Here is a 6,060-nt window from a genome sequence, read left to right as displayed (position 1 = left end):
ACACAGAATAACCTGGTCCCTGGAACTTTATAGACATATTTACTCAAAACCAAGTGCTGGCAAAGAGTAAATAAAAGGGAAGCAAAATGAGTAAGTGCCCCTAGAAATAAGAACTGAGAGTAAACAGCCCTGTTCACTAAAATAAACAGGACAAATCCAGTAAGGATTAAATGACCTCTAGTCAGACAAGCTCAGTGCCAGAAATGCCTCAGCTTGGCTCCCAGAGGATGGAGAGATGGCCTATCCCTGCCACCTGGAGTACTCCAGGAGCCCTGTTCCTTGGAAGTCAGGACCAAACCTGCAAGGGCAGACATAAGCCTCAGATGGTGGGAGTGGGTTCCCAGACCTCCGTGGCAGTCTGCCTTGGGGCCTGAAAATTCTCAAGATTAATAAGTGTGTCCTTTAAGGACTATACTAAAATGCAGATGAAGATTTTCTAGAGCATATTGTCCTTAAGTTACTAGTATTTGCCATTTATTTAGTAATTTAACAAACATTTATTTAGTGCCTGCTGTATGTCAGATTCTATGCCAGTCACTAAAGATACCAGGATGAGTAAGACACACACACACACACGCACGCACGCACGCATGCACCAAGAGTAAGGTTTAGATCTGCCCTCGTTTTTCACGCTTTAATACAAGAGATTAATACCAGAAGTCTAACAGTAGCTAACATTTATTGCTCACACACTATTGGATAAATTTAGCTCATTATCTCATTTAATCCTTACAGCATTCTGAGGTTATTACTATTATCTTTTCTCCACTTTTCAGATGGGGAAATTGAGGCCCAAAGTCTGTGGTATGATGGCAGATGTTAACTACTAGCTCTCCAGAAATAAAAAAGAAGTCCTGATTTGTAGTGTCTGCCAATTTTGGTAGTGTGAACACTTCCAGGCTTGTTTCAAGTTTCCTGACAGATGTCACTGAACATGGAGCAAGATCAAGACAGGATTAGGCCAGCTCCAGCACGCCACAGCAAACATGGCCCACAGCTAATGAAATGGAGGAGCTGGGATTTCACCCAGGTTTGTCTGAGCCCCAACCTACACTCACAACTGCTTTGTTACATGGTCAGTAACTGCATGAGTGTTGGCACTGGAGAGGGTACTAACTAACTAAGACCTGTGTGAAGTGCCAGTTTTACAATGTACCATAAAACTGCAGGGTGAGGAACCAGCTTCGTTTGCATCACCAACAGGAATGGTTGGTTTTCTTTTGAGAGTCATACAAAAAACCTTTTTGTTTCAAATAATTATATATTCACAGTGTGTCGCAAAAATAGTACAGAGAGGTCCTTGTGTGCCTTCTTCCAACGGTTGCAACATACAGAACCATAGCACAATACCCCAATCAGGAAAGCAGCATTAGTAAATTGGGTAGGCCTATATTTCCAGGCAAGTTTTTCTAGGGTTGCCAGGCTTGGTAAATAAAAATATGCATTGCTCAAAAAAATGTTTTGGTATAAGTATGTCCCATGCAATATCTGAGGCACATTTATACTTTAAAAATAAATAAAATAAAATCCTTACTCCTTGTTTATTTATTTTTTATTTAATTTAATTTTTGTGTGTATGGGATTGAATCCAGGGCCTCATGCATGCTAGGCAAGAGCTCTCCCACTGAGCTGTACCTCCAGTCCTTTTACAATTTTTATTTTGAGATAGGGCCTCCCTATGTAACCCACGCTGCCCTTGAAATCATGATCCTCCTACCTCAGCCTCCTGAGTAGCTGAGATTACACAGCTGAGCCAAGCTCAGTAGTGTAAATACTTCCAGGCCTGTTTCAAGCTCCATCTGCCTGATGTCACTGAATGTGGAGCAGGAAGAAAACAGAAGTAGGCCAGCTCCAGCACGCCAAGGCAAACAGGGCCCACAGCTAATGAATGAAGGAGTGGGGGATTTGACCCAAGCATGTGTGAGCCCACACCTAAACCACTACAAATCAGCTCCCACCATGCCCAGCTGTTTACTGGAAATCTAAATTTAACTGGGCATCCTATCCTGTGTGGTTTTTTGTTTGTTTTTGCTTTTTTTTTTGGCGGTACTGAGGTTTGTACTCAGGGCCTCACACTTGCTGAGCAAGTGCTCTCTACCACTTGAGCCATGCTCTGGCCCTTCTTGACTTCATTATGTTTTTAATTTTTATTTTATTTTTGGTGGTGCTGGGGTTTGAACTCAGGGCTTCATGCTTTCTAGGCAGACATTCTACCACTTGAGTCACTCTGCCAGCCCTTTTTTGTCTGTTGGATATCTTCAAGATAAGGTCTCTCAAATTATTTGCCTGGGCTGGCTTCGAACATTGATCCTCCTAAACTCTGCCTCTGAGTAGCTAGGATTACAGATTAGAGCCACTAGCATACGTCTTGATTTGGTGTTTTTGAGATAGGGTCTCACATTTATGTCTCAGCTGGCTTGGACTGCAATTCTCTTATTTAGCTTCCCACATAGCTGGAGATGACAGGCTTGTGCCACCATGCCCAGTTTCTATGGGTTGAGATGGGGTCTTACATACTTTTTGCCTAGACTGATCAGGAGGATCGCTGCCTCCCAAGTAGCTAGGATTACAGACGCATACCACTATACCTGGCCTTCTATCCTGTATTTTATCTGGTAATCCTAATTTTATCACATGTAGAGTCATAACTGCCACTACAAGTGAGACATAGAACTATCCATCACCATAAAGATGTTTCCTGTGTTGCCCCTTTATAGCCACACTAATCCCTCCCTGTGTCCTCCATATCCTTTGCAATTATTAATCTGTTCCTCATCTCCATAATTTGACATTTTTTCATTCAGAATAATGCCCATGAGCTCCATCCAAGTTGTGTATAACAATAGTTCGTTCCTTTTTATTGCTGTATAGTATTCCTTAAGGGCCCTTTTCCACAAAGAACAATTATTCTAAATAAGTGTTGCTTGACTCAAGTGATAGAGTGCTTGACTAGAGTGCACAAGAACCTGGGTTCAATCCCCAGGATCACCAAAAGAAATAAAATAAAATAAAAATCTCATTCATTCACTAAATATTTATTGTATTGCTATGTGCCAGGCACTGAGGGTCACACCAGCAAGGTGAAAATTATTACTTGTCATTGACCTGCAGGTTATTCTGCATTGACAAATCCTGAGACTCCTTTCTTCCTGTAGAACTAAGGCAGGATATGACCCTGGTACCAGGAGGGGAGGCAGAGGACCAGAGCATTGCCCTCTGGGGGTGGCAGGGAAGTCTCAGTGGTAGGGACTACATGGACAGCAGATGACTGATGGACTGGACATGGGATGGGAGAAAGAGGGTACCATGAATGACCCTGAGGGTTTTGGCTTGAAACAGAATTGCCATTTGCTGAGCTGAGAAGGCTGGTTGGAGTAGTTTGGGGGAACAAAGAGTTCAGATTTAAACATGGGAAATTGGAGATGCTGTTAGAAACACACGCACAGCTTTAGAACAAACTGTCAGATCTAGGAGACCGTAGTGCAAAGAGACTACTTAAAGTCATGACATCGGGGAAGATCAGAAAGGGGAGTGAGAGTGGATGGATTCCTGAAAACTCAGCTCTGAGGCCTCCATTTAAAGGCCAGGAGTCAGCCAGGTGTGATGGCTCATGAGGATCGAGGTTCAAGGCCAACCCTAGGCAGAAAAAGCTGGGCATGGTCGTGTGTACCTGTCATCCCAGCTAAACCAGAAGCAGATAGGTCCATGGTCTAGGCTGGCCTGGGCATTAAACACAAGACCCTATTCAAGAAAAAGAGGGCCGGGGGTGTGGCTAAAATATTAGAGTACCTGCCTAGCAAACTCAAGGCCCTGAATTCAAACCCCAGTACCTCCAACAAAAAAGCACAATCCACTAGAGCTGTGGGGATGGATAATGCAGAAGGAAGGGAAGAAGTGCTGAGATGGTGTCCTTAAGCGAGAAAGAGGAGCATAATCTTGTGTGCAAGGGGTAGTCTTAGAATCACAGATGGTTCATCCATAGAAACAGGGACAAAGTTTTTTTACTTTGCTTCTTTTGTTTTGGGTACTGGGGTTTGAGCTCAGGGCCTTGCTCTTGTAAGCAATTACATTACCACTTGAACAATGCCTCCAGTCCTTTCTGGTCTAGTTTATTTTTCAGCTAGAGTCTTGTGCTTTTTGCCTGGGATGGCTCTGGACAGCCATCCTCTTATCTCCACCTTTTGCTTTACTGGGATTATAGGTGTGAATCACCACATTCAGCTTATTTTTTTTTTTTTTTTGAGACTGGGTCTCGTTTACTTTTGCCTGGCCTGCCCTTGAACCAAGATCCTATCTTCACCTCCCTTGAAGATGGGATTAAAGGCATAAGGTTCTCTTTTATAGGCTTCTATTTTCACAGTAAAATGGGAACTAAAATGTCATTAGCTGACAGTGAAGAAGGGAGCGGACACTGAATGAAACTATTCTCCAAGACAGCAGAAGATTGGATGGTCTGGAAGATGCAGTAGGAACTCTGAGCAGACAAAAAAACAAAACAAAACAGAACAAAAAACCCTGTAGATTAGTGGTTGTGAATTTCAAGTGAGACCAGATAGCATGTGTGCATTTCTCCAGCCGCTGGTGCAGACATGGAGCAGGTGGAAAGACAGGGGAGTCAAGGTTGAGTTTTGTCAGGCAAGTAAGCAAATCCCAAGCAGGCAAAGGACTTAAAGGAATGTGCAAGAGGTGTTATATGATGACTCAAGTGATTTATGCTGGACTGAAAGGACAGAAAGACAGGAGAAGCGAGGAACAGGCAGGATCAATGGTTTCTAGTTCTCGTGGAGATGAAGGAAGACTGGAACCAAGTCCCATTTTTCTGAAGGTTTCCCTAGCTTATCTCTATTTTTTTTCATCTTAAATATCAATAACAAAAGAAACATTCTTTTGGTTGTGGTGGCACACAGGCCTGTAATCCCAGCACTCAGGAGACAGAGGAGGAGGATGGAGAGTTCAAGGCCATCTTGGGCTACATAACACGATTCTTTCTCAAAGAGAGAGAAAGAAAAAAAGAAGGAAGGAAGGAAGGAAGGAAAGAGAAAGCAAGAAAGAAGCATTCCATCCCTTTCCCTTTCTACACGTATGTACAATGTCCACATCAGAGGACAATCAGCTTCATGTGTGCATTTTTTAATTGTATTATTTTACTGTAGGCTTTTAGGTTAAATGCTACCCAACAAATGCCTACCAACTCAATCAGGGTATAGAAGAAGACAAAAATCATAGCCACAAAAACTACTTAAAGAACATCTTTCCACCTAGTACTTTTAAAATTTACTTTTGTTTTGTTTTTGGTGGTACTGTGGTGTGAACTCAGGGCTTTGCACTTGTGAGACAGGCACTCTACTGCGTGAGCCACACCTCCAGCCTCTGCTTATTTAGTTTTTAAGCATATTTAATACCTGTACCTAGAAAATAATCCAAAGGGCATGAAAGGATTTACAGGAAAAAGGAAGTGTCTCTTCCATCTCGGTCACTCAGCCATGCCATTTCTCTTTCCCAGAGTCAGAATTTTCTTGTGACTCCTGACATTTATTTATTTATTTTGTTGTATGTATGGTACTGGGGTTTGAACTCAGGACCTTCACCTTGAGCCACTCTACCAGATCTTTTTTTTTGATGGGTTTTTTAAGACAGGGTCTCACAAACCATTTGTCCGGGGCTGTCTTTGAGCCTCCATCCTCCAGATCTCTGCCTTCTGGTAGTAGCTAAGATTAAAGGCATGAGCCACTTTTGCCCAGCATTCCTGACTCTTGACATATTTTAAACGTGTGTGAATAATGGTAACATTATTCTAAGGGCCAGTGGGGAAGGTTCTCTCAGGTTCTCTCAGAAGGCAAGAATGATTCTTAAAATTTTTATGGGTTTTACAGTTATTCTCTCACCTCTAACACACTCAATGCTATTTCCTGTCCATAGGTCACCACTCTCCTTCCAAACCTATTTGCATGCATTTACATATATAGTTACATAAAATCTAGAAATGTAATGTATTATATAAGTTTTACCTAAATGCAGGTGTCCTGTGAACATTTTGGAAATTGCTTTTGTTCTCTTTTT

The sequence above is a fragment of the Castor canadensis genome, chromosome 4 (genome assembly GCF_047511655.1).
Source record: "Castor canadensis chromosome 4, mCasCan1.hap1v2, whole genome shotgun sequence".
In the NCBI taxonomy this organism is placed as follows: domain Eukaryota; kingdom Metazoa; phylum Chordata; class Mammalia; order Rodentia; family Castoridae; genus Castor; species Castor canadensis.
The sequence above is the reverse complement of the archived record's forward strand: the minus strand, read 5'-3'. Positions refer to the sequence as shown.